The 18028-nt window shown below is 43.5% G+C and overlaps 1 long non-coding RNA gene across 1 annotated transcript; it reads right to left on the reverse strand.

Annotated features, from left to right (window-relative positions):
- Positions 1-11262: 11262 nt before the first annotated feature.
- Positions 11263-17813, reverse strand: LOC309568057. Its single transcript, XR_014225989.1, has 3 exons — positions 17721-17813; positions 15184-15297; positions 11263-11398 (listed from the first exon to the last, which is right to left on the reverse strand). It is a non-coding gene; the product is annotated as an uncharacterized lncRNA (long non-coding RNA).
- Between the last annotated feature and the right edge of the window lie 215 nt (positions 17814-18028).

An 18028-nucleotide genomic window follows, 5' to 3' on the forward strand; every position in this document is an offset into this window, starting at 1 on the left:
CCTACCGGAACATCATGACCCCCGGTCAAGGTAGGTCAGATGGAGCATGTGATTGAAGGTTTCCAATGGAATCCCCCTGGGATAAGCAGGTCTCCAATATCCAAATGGTATCCAAACGGTAATCGGTGCAAAAAGTCAACCTTATTGTGCCATATACCTCAAAACAAAGAGGAAAACTCCAATGGCATAGTAAACTAATCTTTATTGAATAAAAGAGCATGTAAAATGGCAACTCACAAATCCACCCATATGAATGCGCATGGGAAGATAGGAGCCAGGATCAGCGTGTTGACACGTTTCGTCCCACTCAGGACATTCTCTCGCCCATTTGTGGGACCTTCTATCAAACTGAAATTCTCAACATTTGTGTTTAATATTTGTTGGCGCTGTACTTTATATTTTTGCTTTTTGATCCTTCAGTTTATATACTGGCAGTCTTCTGATGTTCAACTTCATCTATTGTATTCATCCATAGTGTAACTAAGCGCGGCTAGTTTATTATTATTATTATTACTAGTTACAAGCCCGAATGACAGTAGCAATAACTTTGTTACATACAGTATTGCTAAGTATCTGGCTATTATCCAATCACCCTTGGTTGGCAACATGGTACACCATATTCAGAACTCTAAAGAATTTGTCAACAAGGTACATCGATTGAAGTTACAGCCAGCAGACAATGGTGCCCCATGATGTCACATCCCTTTCCACTTGTATACAAATTACTGAGGCTACTGAGTCTGTAAGGAAACGTCTGGAACGTCTGGAACAAGATAAGACTCTTGACAGATGAACGCAACTCAAACCAGGTCAAATAGGTTCCATGCTGGACCTTTGTCCTACCACCAGTTTCAATGTTTCAAGTAAAAGGCTAACTAGATAATTCCTTGGCTGTGCTATGGAATCACCTGTATCTCCCATTGTAGCTAACCTGTGCATGGAAGTGGTATAGAAAGTCTTGCACACTTTTAGGGGAACACCAAGTCAGTAGCACGTGGATGATAAATGGGCTGAGATTAGAACATAAGAAATAAGAGCTTTAAGTGAACACAACAACTCAGTGGACAAAAATATCCAGTTTACACAGGAAAATGCACAGAATAGCAAATTAAACCATTTGGACTACTTGTTTCATTTTAAAGGTGGGTCTACAGACAAGGAACTTATCTCAGGAGTGCTTTGAAATATTGTGAGTACCCAGACTGGACTTTAGTTTCTACATCTACAAAGTCAAGCACAAACACAGAACCATGAAACAGAGGGGGGGGGGGGAATTAGAACTCAGAAGGATTTGTAACAAACATTACGTGACTGGGTCTTTCAAGCCCTGCAGTACACTGAGACAGAACTTTGTAAATCCAAAGGACCCAACATCCAAGCAGAAGCAATATCATTTTGTACATGCAGTGCCATGTAGGTAGGAGTGCAAAGTCTTGTACATTGGGGTGACAAAAACATCTCTCAACAGATGAGTGGCCCAACGTAGGAGGGCAAAATTCTAGAGTTAAAGATTCAGAAGTCTTCCTATACTGGACGGAAAATGTATACTTTTTTTGAGAACAGAGAGGTGCACAATTTGGGCAGTGAGGGCAACTGGTTTGCAAGGGGCATGAGAGAGGCCACCTATGTCAAACTTGACTAACCATCCATAAACAGAGATGGGAGCCTTTTAACTACTTGCCGACCGCCGCAAGTAAATTTACTGCGGCGGTCAGCCCCGGCCAGGCAGAGTGACGTTAATTAACGTCACTCGCCTGTCACTCCTTTTAGAGCCAATAGCGGGCGAGCGCGCGCCCGCTGAGGCGGGCGAGCGCGCGCCCGCTGAGGCGCGCGCCCGCTGAGGCTCATTCACAGAGGAGTGCAGTACGATCGCCGGTACAGCGGGAGAAAGGCAGAGCGGCTTATGTAAACAAGCCGCCTGTCATTCTCCCCTGTGTAAAAATGAAGATCAGACGGTTCTACTATGTAGAACCGTTGATCTTTGTTTTTACACTAGGAGACCTGTCCCTGCACAGTAAGAATCACGCCCCTAGGACACACTTAACCCCTCCCTGTCCAATACAGTTAACCCCTTCCCTGCCAGTGTAATTTTTACAGTAACAGTGCATATGTATAGCACTGATTACTGTAGTAATGTCACTGGTACCCCCAAAAGTGTCAAAAATGTCAGTCAAGGGTCCGATCTGTCCGACGCAATGTCACAGTCCTGCAAAAAAAAAATTGCAGATTGCCGCCATTACTCGTTAAAAAAAAAAACAATAAAAATGACAAAAATCTTTCCCTTAGTTAGTAAAAACGCAATAACTTTTGCGCAAACCAATCAAAATATGCTTATTGCAATTTTTTTACCAAAAATATGTAGCAGAAAACAAATTGTCCCAAAATGTTAAAAATTTTGATTTTTACATTTTTTTGGGGAATTTCATATAAAAAAATGTGAAAATATTTTATTTTTTCAAATTTTTGTTTATAGCGCAAAAAGTAAAAATCGCACAGGTGATCAAATACCACCAAAAGAAATCTCTATTTGTGGGAAAAATAGGACGTCAATTTCATTTGGGTACAGCTTCGCACGACCGTGCAATTGTCCGTTAAAATCACGCAGTGCCGAATCGCAAAATAGCCCCTGGTCTTTGAGCAGCCAAATCCTCCAGGACTTAAGTGCTTAAAGGGAAGAGGTATATTGTTGCTGGCTGCTGTAGGGTCTATTGATGCTGGCTGTGGGGAGATTTGTTGTTGCTTGAGAGGGGGGGTATATTGTTGCAAGGGGTCCATTGTTGCTAAGGGGATCTGTTGTTGATGGGGGGGTCTATTTTTGCTAGCTGCAAGGGATCTACTTTACTGCTTTTCTTGTTATCATTGACAAATTCCAAACAAATTACTTAGCACCACAAATGTTACCTAGTTCTTTATTCTTTAATATGGGTGGTACTGGGAGGTGGGTGGGCAAAGACAAGGGGTGACTCTGAAGGGGAGAGTTCCTGCTCCTATTCTCAAAGAAAAAAAAAGCTCTGTGTACTTTATATAAATGTATATAAGTTTATTTAGATACATTTATTGATGGTTTAAATTATTGACTTTTATGGACATTTAGTCTAACAAACAGTTATTGCTGCTGATACTGTTGTGGAGGATCATCTCTGCGGAGATGATGCTTCACCCCTCTGATACTGCATCTGCTGATTTATTGGCCTGATTGCTTGCTTTACAGGGTGTTTCCTTTGAGAATGTCTTAAATCAAGATTTATTTGCATTAATTGTGTGAACTATTTTTAACTAGAGGTAAGGCTCTACCTGGATAGGATATAGACGTGTACATAAATATTTATGTGTATGTTTGCTGCAAGAATTCTGTCACCGGACGGCTGCTTATTGGCCTGGCGCCAGTGTCCCAGTATTTTGTGCAAAAGGTTTGCACTCAAAATTTACACTTTGAACTTTTCTATGTGGAATGCCATACATATTTTGTTACTCTGTTTATTCTCCCCTTTTCCTATCCCTGTTATTGTGGGATACTCCACTCTTGGTGACCAGAGCTATTTTCATATCCCAGCCCATAAGGACATGGCTTATTTTTTTAGTGGGGGGGGGGGGGGTAGCATAGTACGCTGGGTAAATTTAGTTTGGTTTGTTCTGTAATCAGAGCAGCAAAGATTGATTACCTGAGTCTGTTTATGATTCCATGGGCTGAGAGTTTGATTTCTTCCTCCTGCCTCTGTTAAAGTCTTCTAGAGCTTAGGGTGGGAAGATTCAAATGTCCTGCCTGAATATTTACTATGTTCTAGTAAATTCCTGGGCAGGTGTGCCCAGAAGGGGGTCAGGAAGGTGGTAAATAGGCTAGAGCTTTGGGCATAGCACCAAAGGTAAAAAGCGCTTAAAGCCAGGCTGAAAGTAGGGGGATTGAGCTGTGTCAATGAAACCTTGATCAATGTAGGATTTCACAGATATCCACAGGAATAATGATAAAAGGAGTTTTTTTTTTTACTATAAAAGTTCATAATATAAGCTTCATAAGACATTAAAAGGCAAGGCTATGCAATTCCTAATAACCAACTGGATGGAAAAAAAAGACCCACTGCGGCTGAACCCGCCTACTTGCCAGACAGATGAATGTGTCCAAGGTAAGTCTTCCAGTAGAAAAAAAAAGCTGGGGGTACCTGCCGTTGGATAGTAGGTCCACCAAGCTTCCATTGGGCTGTAGAGCTGTAGGACAGACTTTGTGGCCTGAGTGCTAGGGGAAGCCGCAGTCTCAGAGGACCATAATAGGATGACAGGAGGACTGAGTCCGTGCAGAGGCAGCCGGCGATTATGTCAATTGCTGTGTCCAGAAAGGCAAGCAAAGACTGCTGGGACAGAAGGGTACGTGGAGTGCAAGCCAGTTAGTGTGTGTTCCCGTCACCATGACACCATGTTTCGCATGCCTGGGCCTTGTCAATAATTTCTTTTGGGTTTTTAATTAGCAGCTATGGACCCTAGGGCTGTCATCCCTAGCAATATCCCTCCAGCGGGTGCCTGATAAGTTGGGTTGGGCCAAATCGTGCAGCGTTTGGGGTGCCATTGCAAGTCGCTCGGGCATCCTGCGACTTGCAATGGTTCGGAATCATGGGGAAATTCGCGGCAATTCTGTCCGCGATCCGAAACGCCCATATCTGAATGGAGCCTTAGACCTGTTTCTATTGGGAGTATCTTACCAAAAATGACATTTTTGTTGCAGGGGATGCCAGAAATCTGACTTGTATCTTAGTGCAGACTTCTGGGAAAATTAGTGAGCCAATCACACAAGCAGGAAATGATGTTTCTGGGGGTGTGGTCAGTATCCAGGTAGCCATTTTGCATTGCATTTTCTGAAAATGACAACAGCTGCAGATTAAAAAGGAAAGGTATTTTTTAATAACATTCAATTACAATATGATTTGTTTTCACAATTGTATACGCTATATTGTTTTTTCTTTATTTGCTATTTTTTTTTCCCCACGAAAGTGGAGTTACCCTTTAAAGAAGCCAGCCTATTTCATAAGGCCACGTGAATCACAATGATGATGATGTGCAAAGTTTATGGTAGCCAACCAGGAATTGTCCATTGGCCGATCTGACTGCATATTGGTCTTTGTACTTTTTAATTAATTGTTAAGCTTTGCTTTGAGGAATGCATCTGAAATATTTCTTAAGTTAGTGATATAATCATAATTAGAGAATTCCAAAGAATTGATGCAACAATTAAAGGAAACAGCGTTTTCACCTCCACCTGTAGAATAAAAGGTAAAAAAAAAAAACCACAAATAATAATTACATAGAAGCACACAGTACCCACTAAATACAGCCACTTTAACTGAAGCTATCAGTATTCCTACAAGTGTGCATAAATAAATTCCTTAAATGTCACAAGAGACAGCAACAACATCCTTTTTTTTTTTATTTTTTTAGAACAGCTCCACCTTTTATTTTATAAAAAAAAAAAAAAACATCCCTAAGCACCAATTAAAGAGGAGCCCCAGTCAGATTATAAAAATTAAAAGTCAGCAGCTAGAAAACTCTAGCTGCTGACTTTTAATAAACGGTAACGCGCCAGTCCCAGGATCCAGCACTGTGGTCACCTGAGGGGGGCACCAGAGATCTTCGGTCCTTGGCGTCGGCATCTTAAAGCAGAGTTCAAGGCTTAAAAGCAAATAGGTCCTGAACAATAAAGCACCCCCCTCGTTTTTTGGATATTTTTTTTTCAATAGTTTGGTGCCCTTCACGTTTTTAGGTTGCCCGTCCATCCAACCTCGCTGTGGCAAGGTAGGTCATTTTCCAGATTGCTTTGGGCCCTCCTCCTTCCCCCTGCTTCCTTCTGGGACCTGCGTGGATCCCAGAAGACCAAGGGACCACTCAGCAAGCGCAGCACCATTCAGTCATGCGCAGTAGGAAACTGCGCAGTTTCCCTTAGTTGCAATGCCAGCGCCTGCACCTAAAGTCGATGGACAAATCAGCTTGGGGTGCCGACGTCGCTGACATCGTGGGAACCCTGGACAGGTAAGTGTCCTTATATTAAAATTAGCAGCTACAGTATTTTTAGCTGCTGACTTTTAATTTTTTTTTTGGACAGGCTGGAACTCCATCTTAACTGTGGGCACTCGGCTGTGACAGCTTGCAGTTTCACAGCCGGCTGCCCACTGCGCATGTGGGAGCCGTGCTGCACATTGTGAAAGGTCCCGCAGTCTTCTAGGACCTGTGATGTGTCCCAGAAGGCTGTGGGGAGGTAGGGGGGATGAGAACTGTCAAAACCAGGTACCCACTCCCCCTTCCCCCTGAAAGATTTACCAAATGTTAAAGTGGAGAGGGGAGGAGGCCTTATCCACCTAAGGACCAGGGCTATTTCTGACACGTTGTTTACAAGTTAAAATCAGTATTTTTTGCTAGAAAATTACTTAGAACCCCCAAATATTATATATATATAATTTTTTCTTTAGCAGAGACCCTAGAGAATAAAATGGAGATTGTTATACTTTATGTCACACCGTGTTTGCGCAGCGGTCTTACAAGCACAATTTTTTGGAAACGAAATACTTATTTGAACTAAAATATAAGAAAACAGTAAAGTTAGCCCAATTTCTTCTATAATGTGAAAGAAAATGTTACGCCGAGTAAATTGATACCTAACATGTCATGCTTCAAAATTGTGCACGCTTGTGGAATAGCGACAAACTTCAGTACTTAAAAATCTCCATAGGCGACGCTTTAAAAATTTCTACATGGTTACCAGTTTACAGTTACAGAAGAGATTTAGTGCTATATAAATTATTGCTATTGCCCTAACGATCGCGGGGATACCTCACATGTGTGGTTTGAACACCGTTTACATATGTGGGATCAAGCTCGGAGGGACCGGGCGCTTTACATTTTTTTTTTTCTTATTTATTTTACTTTTTATTTTTACACTGTCCCTCTAAAAAAACTTTTTTGATCACTTTTATTCCTATTACAAGGAACGTAAACATCCCTTGTATTAGAAATCAGCAGGACAGGTCCTCAGATCTCACATCTACACTTAAAAGCAATAAAAAACAAAAGTCATTTTTTTTCAAATAAAAAAAAAAATTGGTCCTTTAAGGCCATTGGACATAAGTGACGTCTGCCGTCACTCCAGTCCTCCAAGGCCATAGAGTCGAGTGGGAGCCAGCTTGCCCTCATTCGACTTCCTTCCCAGTACTAGAGGGGCCCGGATCGTTTTCCCCGCTACCGACAACTCCGGTAAGTGCGGAAAACGACCGGGAAGCGGTGGGGGGGGGGGGGCAAATCCACTTCTGGGACCACTTTTATGTGAAAGAGGAGCGCAGACGGTGTAGGAAAATCCAGGGGTTATGGCAGCTATCTACTGCCATAACTCCAGTATTTAATGTGAAATTAGCGACGTAAATACATGGAGGGCAGTGTGGAAGTGGTTAAAGAATAAGTCCACCCTAAAACTAAAATCCCTGCATCTATAGACCTCCACGATCTAACACTAACCTACCTAGTCCTGTAAAGAAAAAATCAGTATACCCACCTTTTTTTTAAATCGATCCGACCCGATCTCCAGCGGCGGAAGCTCTGCAGAGGACACGGCTGACAATGGCTGTGAAATTAATGGGGAGTGACGTCACCCATAGACTTACTATGGGGCTTCCGTTGCTGTGTCCTCTACACCCAACTCAACAGAGAAGCTACTGCTGACAGGTCAGATCAGCTTCAAAAAAGGTAGGTATACTGATTTCTTCTTTACAGGGCTAAATAGTTAGTAAGGTTGAAAAAACACAAGTCCATCCGGCTCAACCAATAAAAAACAAAAAACAGTAAAGAAAACCCAACCATACAATCCCATATACACAATCCTATACCCGCAGTTGATTCAGAGGAAGGCGAAAAAACCCCAGCAAAGCATGATCCAATTTGCTCCAGCAGGGGAAAAAAATTCCTTCCTGATTCCCCGAGAGGCAATTGGATATTCCCTGGATCAACTTTACCTATAAATATTAGTATCCAGTTATATTAAGTACACCCAGGAAAGAATCCAGGACATTTTTAAAGCAATCTAGTGAGCTGGCCAGAACCACCTCTGGAGGGAGTCTATTCCACATTTTCACAGCTCTTACTGTGAAGAAACCTTTCCGTATTTGGAGACAAAATCTCTTTTCCTCTAGACGTAAAGAGTGCCCCCTTGTCTTCTGTGATGACCTTAAAGTAAATAACTCAACACCAAGTTCACTATATGGGCCCCTTATGTATTTATACATGGTGATCATATCCCCCCTTAACCTCCTCTTCTCAAGAGAGAATAAATTCAGTTCTTCCTATCTTCCCTCATAGCTGAGCTCCTCCATGCCTCTTATTAGTTTGGTTGCCCTTCTCTGTACTTTCTCCAGTTCCCCGATATCCTTTTTGAGAACTGGTGCCCAAAACTGAACTGCATATTCCAGATGAGGTCTTACTAATGATTTGTACAGGGGCAAAATAATATCTCTCTCTCTGGAGTCCATGCCTCTGTTAATACAAGAAAGGACTTTGCTTGCTTTGGAAAGCGCAGCTTGGCATTGTATGCTATTATTAAGCTTAGGATCTACCAGAACACCCATATCCTTCTCCGCTATGGATTCCCCCAGTTCTACTCCCCCTAGTATGTATGATGCCTGCATATTCTTAGCCCCCAAGTGCATAACTTTACATTTATCAACATTAAACCTCATTTGCCCCATAGTTGCACAATAAAACAGTGCATTGAGGTTTCGGCTTGTAAGTTGGAGACATTCTGTAAGGAAATTATTCCACTGCAAAGCTTGGTGTCATCTGCAAAGACTGAAATGGTACTTCAAATCCCAGACCCGATATCATTTATAAAGATATTATAGGTAAGGCTAGATAGGTTAGTGTTAGAACGTGGAGGTCTAAAGATGCAGGAATTTTAGTTTTGGGGAGGACTTATCCTTTAAAGCAAAACTTCCCATTTTGGGGAATTGTAATCCAAAAAAGTAATTTTGCTGTAGAATCTATTTCACCAACATTTCTTTGATTTTCCCTACCAATAATTACTGGGTCCATTACCTGATTTATTAAAAATTCCTCCAGAACCAATGCACAGCGTCTCATGATCACTGCCACATTGCTCTGTCTGTCTTAGGCTGCGTTTTTTTACAGAGTGTCTTTTGTAGCATGATCCGCAGTCTAGGATGTAACTTGGTTTATTCTCATCGCTGGGCACTGAAAGATTAAGAAAAAAGGGATCAATCATTTAAATGCCATCTTCACCTACAAATACAATCTGACTTCTACATTATTGCTAGCAGGATAAACCATACTGTCCTTTTCTTGGGCTCTCAATGGTTGACATACTTGCACTTTCCAAACTCCCACTCCAACCAATTGCTGTTGCCACTGCCAAGCAGGGCCAGGACATGGGGGAGCAGGAGGGGCGGCTGCCCTGGGAATTGTGGTATCATGTGAGGTGGGCACTACAAGGAGATTGGGGGGGGGGGAATTTATGTTAGAAGGGGAAATTTGGGGGCTGCAGGGGGGGGTATTATTCTAGGAGGGGAAATCTTGGGGAATTGCTAAGAGTGCTGATTTAGGGGGATTTGTGCTAGGTGGGGGGACTTGGTGAAAGAGATGTACACCGCTCAGGCAGTTGGAACTTAACAGCCAGCCATGGGTGCAGGACCTCGGATCGCCACCGCAAACCGCAAACAGGGTACAAGAGAAATGGCCGCACACCAAGTGATGGCTCACGATGAAAGGCTTTATTGAACAAGGATGCAAGGTACAGAAAAATGGATGGTAGACATGTTTCACACGACTCACAGCGTGCTTGTGGGCAATTTGTACTGGGAGGGGGTAATTTGAAGTGGGGGATGGAAGATGTGTACTAGGAGAGGAAGTTTTAGGGGGTAGAAAATTTGTACAAGGAGGAGTGTTTTTTTTTCCTTTGGGCGGGGGTTTAAACTGGGGGAATTGGGGGGCATGCCAATCAGTATGCAGACAGGAGGAGGCAATCTGTAGTGGGGTGATACAGCTGATTCTTTTGAGGGGCTTGAGGTAGGAAGGGCTAGGGAGTGCCTAAAAAAAAAAAAAAAGGTGAAAATATAGAAGTATATGCCAATGTTAGAGTTTGGGGTTAGGGTGAGGTTTAACCACTTGCCGACCGCCGTCAATATATTTACTGCGGCAGTGAGCTGCTCCTGGGCAAACTGACGTAGTACTACGTTGCTCCCCCAGGAGCCTGTAGGGGGCGAGCACGCACCGCCAGAGGTGCGCTCCCACTCCAGCTCGTTCACGGGCATCCCTGCGCTTGTGAACAGCGGCTCCGATGTCCGCCGGCCACTCGCGATCTCCCGCAGGAGAAGGAGAAAGGCAGACGGCTGATGTAAACACAACCGTCTGTCATTCTCCCTTAGCTCATGACAGAGGACTATGCGATCCTGCTCTGTAGGATCGTATGTCTCTGTTATGATCTAACAAGCCACGCCCCTTGACAGTTAGAATCACGCCCCTAGGGATACATTTAACCCACTGATCACCAATAAAGTTAACCCCTTCACTGCAAGTGTAATTTTTACAGTAACAGTGCATATTTATAGCACTGATTACTGTAGTAATGTCACCGGTACCCCCAAAAGTGTCAAAAATGTCAGTCAAGGGTCTGATCTGTCCGCTGCAATGTCGCAGTTCCGCAAAAAAAATCGCAGATCGCCGCCATTACTAGTTTTAAAAAAAAACAATAAAAATGACAAAAATCTTTCCCGTAGTTAGTAATCGCGATAACTTTTGCGCAAACCAATCAAAATACGCTTATTGCGATTTTTTTTTACCAAAAATATGTAGCAGAAAACAAATTGGCCTAAAATGTTAAAAAAAATTTGATTTTAAATTTTGTTTTTGGGAATGTCATATAGCAGAAAGTGAAAAATATTGTTATTTTTTCAAAATTGTCGCTCTTTTTTTGTTTATAGCGCAAAAAATAAAAATCGCACAGGTGATCAAATACCACCAAAAGAAAGCTCTGCTTGTGGGAAAAAATGGACGTCAATTTAATTTGGGAACAGCGTCGCACAACCGCGCAATTGTCCGTTAAAGTCACGCAGTGCCGAATCGCAAAATAGGCCCTGGTCTTTGAGCAGCCAAATCCTCACGGGCTAAAGTGAATAAAGTAAGTAAATCCAAAGATATCAATGGTGGAAAGATGGGCAAATCAAAATCCATGTGACCTTGTCCTTTTGGCGGTTCTTTTCCAGCTCACATTACTTACTATAATAATCCGGGTTGCACATGTCATCATCGCAGCACCTGATGTAGGACTGTGCAAAGCCACCGTTCATGCACACGCACAGCCAAGTGTTGCAGTCCAAAAGAAAATTGCAGCCTTTGCGAATAAACTTTATCCTTTCCGACCCTGGAGTAATAAGACAAGAGGCTTCTGTTAATGCCTGGACCAAGGATGTTGCAAAATGTCTTGGCAGCAAAATACATTGGCCATGTAAACCAGACTGAACCCCTTCTCAGACTTTTACTACATATTTAGGATTTGTACCTATAGCTATCAACTTGATTTAGCCTAGTGTCTACAGCAAGCTGACCGAACTTTTGCAAGGCTTTGAAACCCAACTCAACACAACAAAAAATAATCTAGCAATGTGGCCTCCCTGCGCAACCATAATTAAAGGATAAGTCCAAGCTAACGCTAAAATCTCTGCATCTATGGATCTCCACGATCTAACACTAACCTATCTAGCCCTGTAAAGAAGAAATCTTTTTCGAAGCTGATCCGATCCCACGCTCAGCAGTCAGCTGTGAAGGTGGGTGCAGGAGACACAGCCGACAACGGAAGCCCCATAGTAAGTCCATGGGTGACGTCACTCCCCATTCATTTCACAGCTGTTGTCGGCCGTGTCCTCTGCAGAGCTTCCGCCGCTGGAGATCGGGTCAGATCGGCTTCAAAAAAGGTATGTATACTGATTTCTTCTTTACAGGGCTAGATAGGTTAGTGTTAGATCGTGGAGGTCTATAGATGCAGGAATTTTAGTTTTAGGGTGGACTTATCCTCTAACTGACATGACAGATTACCAGTGGTTTATGTTTGTAAACACGTCAGCGGGGTTTAGGGGAGAACTGGGCCAGGGGGCACTCTGTTGCTCCGTAAAAAGGCTGCACTGCTTCTGCCACAGCGATGCCTAATGATTTCCTGGTGAAGAGAAGTTAAAAGTCCCCACCGCTGACCTACTGAGTGCAAGATGAAGACAAGGACAGAGCGCAGGTTTCTCCCCTAACCTGGATGGTGTAAACTGTGTCTGAGTTGAGGCCGGTTCCATGCCCCACTGGAGACTCTCCTCCCCTGACCAGCCTCGACCGAGCTGTCCCAGCTTCACCCAACCCCCTCTGGTGGCCAGGTTAGGAACCTGGATTCGGCCAGTGAGTAGAGAGTACCTGGAGCGGAACTTCAGCCTGGAATGGGGGGTCAGGAGGAGGCCAGGAAGAGGGGGAGTAGGAAGAGGCACCATGGGCCTCTGGGTTGTACTTGCCCCCTGTGCCGAAAGTTGCCAGTCAGCCCCTGGCGGGGGTTTTTGGGTGACGTCATCAACAAAATATGGTCATGGAAATATTTGGACAATGACGTCACCCAGAATCCCTGCTGGCATGTTTACATACAGAACCAGGTGGGGATCTGTCATTTGAAACAGTGGTGAGTTGTCATGTTGGTGGATCACCATGATTACAATGGATCTACATCACTGGATGGTGTGATTGAAGTTGGATTTACATTGGAAAACATTGAGGTTTTTTGTGGGGGGTTTTTTTCCAAATAAAGGACTTTTTCACTGTTTGTGTTGTTTATTTTACTTTTTACATTATTTATGGTGAATGAATAATAAAAGGTACTGTGTACCATGTACTCATTCCCCTAGGAGGGGCTAAGACACACTACATTACCAAAAGTATTGGGACGCCTGCCTTTACATGCACATGAATGGGAATGTTTGACCATTCTTCCAGAAGCGATTTGTGAGGTCAAGCACTGACCTCACGAATTGCTCGCAGTTTTCGCTCCAATTCATCCCTAAGGTGTTCTTTTGGGTTGAGGTCAAGACTCTGTGCAGGCAAGTCAAGTACCCCAAACTCACTCATCCATGTGTTTATAGACCTTGCTTTGTGTATTGGTCGAAATCATTTGGTGGAGGGGGGATTATGGTGTGGGGTTGTTTCTTAGGGATTGGGCTTGGCCCCTTAGTTCCAGTGAAGGGAATGCTTAAGGCGTCAGCATACCAAGACATTTTAGACAATTTCATGCTCCCAAGTTTGTGGGAACAGTTTGGGGATGGCCCATTCCTGTTCCAACAAAGTCCATAAACACATGGATGAGCGAGTTTTGGGGTGGAGGAACTTGACTGACCTCACAGAGTCTTGACCTCAACCTGATAGAACACTCTTGGGATGAATTAGAGCAGGGACTGTGAGCCAGGCCTTCTCCCAAAGGTGTTCTATCGGGTTGAGGTCAGGACTCTGTGCAGGCCAGTCAAGTTTCTTCACCCTAAACTCGCTCATCCCTGTCTTTATGGACCTTGCTTTGTGCACTGTTCCAAATCATTTGGTGGAGGGGGGATTATGGTGTGGGGTTGTTTTTCAGGGGTTGGGCTTGGCCCCTAAGTTCCAGTGAAGGGAACTCTTAAGGTGTGTTAGCTCAAGATCTCGTCAGGAGGCAATTTACAAGATGATATAAGACCCTTCAGTTGCTAACCCTCCCGGATAGTGAATTTTCCCTCATCCAGCCGGGAGTTGTGACGACACATAGCACTCAAACTTAACCCAGACACAACTGATTTTATTGCAAGTTTCGCTCATATTTAAGGCACTTTTTGGGAGGGAAAGACTGCTCCAAACTGGTTACAATTCATCAGTCAAATTAACAATAGCACATATCTCACAGAACAGTACATGAAAGGGCTTTTGTTTTCGCTATGCATCTGTGTCAATATGAGGTGTTCTTGTATCTGAATCTGTGTTTTGTGGGACGAGTCGCTCTGTCTGTATTCAGTTGTCATGTGTTAATGCAAGCAATTGTCAAATGTGTTTAGGTGGTGTCAGTAATTTCCATGCGCAGACTTAACCCTGTCAAGTGTCCAAATGAATGAATGAAAAGGTGTTTAACATGTCGTCTAAATGCAAACCACAGCTGTCTGATGTCCAGGGCCGTATGAATGAGTGTCAGTCTGGCTCGTTACCATGCAAATGCAAGGGCCCACACTCCATCACAGAATGGGCATAAACTGAAATATATATGAAATATAATAAGGCATGTTAATACAATCTTTCAAGGTGTCAGCATACAAAGACATTTTTGGGCAATTTCATGCTCCCAACATTGTAGGAATAGTTTGGGGATGGCCCCTCCCTGTTCCAACATGACTGCGCACCAGTGCACAAAGCAAGGTCCATAAAGACATAGATGAGCGAGTTTGGGGTGGAGCAACTTTACTGGCCTGCACAGAGTCCTGACCTCAACCCGATAGAAGACCTTTGGGTGTCAACATTTTTTTGTTTATATAGCAGTGGTAATTAACCACTTCTGGCCCGGAAGGTTTTGCCCCTGTAATGACCAGGCCATTTTTTTTCGATTCGGCACTGCGTTACTTTAACTGACAATTGGGCGATCGTGCGGCGCTGTACCCTAATAAAATTGATGTACTTTTTTTCCCTCAATCAGAGCTTTCTTTGGTGGTATTTGATCAGCCATTGGCAGTAGGGAAGTACTGAATAGCAATCAAGAGGTTCACTATGTGCCTATCAAGTGTAATGAGTGTTGCTTTTACTAAAAGAGCCGGCTGCTTGTTCTCCATGAAGTCGGAGCTGATTTCAGGGAGAAGTAACAGCCAGATTAGTGTCTGTGTGTTTATCAACACAGAAATCTGCGCTGTGATTGGCAACAGCCAATCAGCATGTTTACAGCCATATTCATTAGCTGTACCCTGCTGACAAACCTGTGCTGTGTCCAATCACAAAAAGGGTCAGCAGGGGTGGCAAACCAGGAGGTAAGTACGGGTATGTTGCGGGGGCCTGGCTGTATATCTACTGTGAGCGGGTGGCAAGTGGTTAAAAACAGCACTTTATACAGTTTGATTCCCCATTTGTTAAATAAAAAAATATTAAAAACACCAAAAGTTTGTTCAGTATGCTGATGTTTACCTATCTGTAAGAGACCAGACACTGTGGCACACCTTTCGCCGTCCTCACATTCTGTGGTGTCTTCGGATGCGCAGTGATCAGAGTTTTTATCCGAGCAGTACTTGCATTGCAGGGCTATTAGTGGGGTGACAAGAGAAAAAGAGAGACCGGTAGAAGAAATATGTGCACTGTTGTGTCTTCAACAGTCACAAACACAATGGATCTGGGTTAGCCCAGGATTTTTAATCCCCTCCCCCCCTCCCCTCCTTCTAGCAGATACTGTCCATTTTTCCAGGAAGAGGAATAATTCATGGTCCAGAAATCTTCCTTCCCACTGTTGCACTGCCCCCTTGAGGACTGCTGGATATTGCACTTTCGGGTCCGCCTGGGATACAGTTAGCAACGTTGACATTCACTTTACTTCTTGGCTCAGTCAATAATTAGTCCAGGGGTATGTATTTGTTTTTTGTTTTATTGATAAACTAGGGATGGGAGAAGGGAATAGTGGGATACTCCAGATAAACTATGCATAAAGTTTGGAGGACATCTATCTGTTGATACAGCCAGGCTGTTGATCCACCTTGCCACTTAGATGGATTTAGGATTAGGTCTCTTTCCAGATGACTTGATGAACTAATGTTATCTTCAGGACACTCTCCTAGTATCCCCTTTCTTGACAACTGAAACCCGTCCACTGACTATCCTATTCCGGGGTGACCCCCCTCAGGTCAGGCCCCTTGACACGATCCCCTGTATTCACTATACTGTTTTTCTAGGGTTCCCAGTGTCTCCCCCTCAGTCAGCTTTCCTGGACCTCTGGATTCAGCTCCGTTCCTCTGGCCCTCAGGATGACCTCCTGATGCCACGTGCCACTGCTACAGAGGAGGGGGCAGATGCCCCCCTCCCTCCGGGACTCTGCTCTCCAGCCAAAGACCCCGCATCACATGTGCTCCTGGCTTTTATACAGTATCCCAGAATGCACCGAGACAGCCTGTCTCTACCAATCACCAGGACTGTATCAAAGCCTATGTATCCATTGGTCAGGTTTCATCCCACTGTCCAACATGCCTCCCTATTGGACCAGTGTGAAACACTTTCTAGACCCAATGAATCACACGCTGAACACACTGAGCAGACCTCACTCACAGATCCTGCTCTCTGCTAGACAGAAAGCGATATAGATTTGCCTGCTGCTCCTCTGATAGGCAGACAGAGCCAAAAACTATACTCTCTCACTAGCACCTACCTAGGAGGGTGCTACACCACTGTTTCTGGTGGGGTGAGGACTGCCCCCCCCCCCCCCTCAAAATGCTTTTTCTCTAAAGACATAAAGGCGCCCTACTCTCCAACATCATAATTTACAATGCAGGATCAGCAACCACCACTGGTCCTGCATTGTCAGGCTGGCCATATACTATGCAATTTGATTGTGCAATTTCCTTTAGATCTACCATCAACTATGTAGTGCAAGGAAAATATATAATCAAGCGCCCTGGATGTCAAATTTGGATAAGAAAATCTAAAAATGAATGGTGAGGGTCAACGGAAAATGCTGCTGGTTGACTGTAGATGTGCTACATATGTATAAGGCCAAGGAAAAAACTAGCGCAAATTCCTATATAACCCAAACCCGGCTAGGATGAACTGATCAACCCCTTTAGATGGACATATGAGGATGATCAAAATAATTTTGTAATTAAAAGTGCCAGTGCAAATTTGTAGTTCACTCTTCTACAAACATAAGATGTATGATGCTATTGTAAAAATATATATATATGCTGGAATGAAAATCTACCAGCTAACTCACACAGCCTAGTAAAGTGCAAAAAAATTATGAATGAGCCTGCACACTGGAAATGATGTGCTAAAGGTAAAAAAAGTTTTTGTATAAGTACAAAGTATATAAATGTGAACTGTTAATAAAAATATGTATATAGCTGCCTCCCACTGCCGTGTGATGTGCAAATTTCACAGCTTCCTCCCAGTCTTGAACATAGATATCAAATATCCTAGCTGCCCCCATACAAAGCTAGCTGACAACTTAGCTTGTACAAGTTAAGGAACCTTCTCCTTTATTAAACAACTCACACAGTTTATATACAGCATGGACATCCCCCTCCTGATCAGATTACCCCATCAGGTCAGGGGGTCGTCTAAATACATTATCTTATGCAGGGGAAATTGTATACAGAAATAGAATTAACCTGAACTAATTATCTAGCCATCAGGACAGAAACAACATGTGAGTTCATTAACAATTAACAATGGGACAGACAGGCTTAACAGAATCCACATCACACCTCAATACACAGACAATAGGAAAAGACCGCCAGTGACAGACGGTCCGTCTCTGACAATGAAGAACATGGAACAGAGGCCAATGTGATTAGCTCTTTCAATGAACATGTTCAGAATCAAACAGGCCAGGAATAGTCCTCACATATTTCTCGAGATACATGGCTGACAAATATTACTGTCCCATTTGAGGTAATCCAAACCATATTCTCAGTGTCCATTAAGTATCTGTGACAAATCTGGGAGAAAAAAAATATGCTTACCACTGGTACATATTATAAACCAGAAGAAGGACACTATTAGAAGCTGCATTGTCGGCCAATAGACGTAGGTATCCGTCTCTCTCTCTTTCTTTCCCCGTTCTGCAGATTCACATTCATGGTGGCTCCCAGCATTCTTTTCATAAGAGAGAGGGAGGGAGGGACTGCCATCTGTTTTTGATTTTTTTCATCACACCATGTTCCTCTTTGCAAAAATTCATAGACTTGACTGTAGACAATTCCTTAAAGAAACACTGTGGCCTATATTCAGAGAGAAGAGCAGGCACTGCCAAAATTGTGAGACATACTGG

The sequence above is a fragment of the Pelophylax lessonae genome (genome assembly GCF_965119305.1).
Source record: "Pelophylax lessonae genome assembly, chromosome: 12".
Classification (NCBI taxonomy): Eukaryota; Metazoa; Chordata; class Amphibia; order Anura; family Ranidae; genus Pelophylax; species Pelophylax lessonae.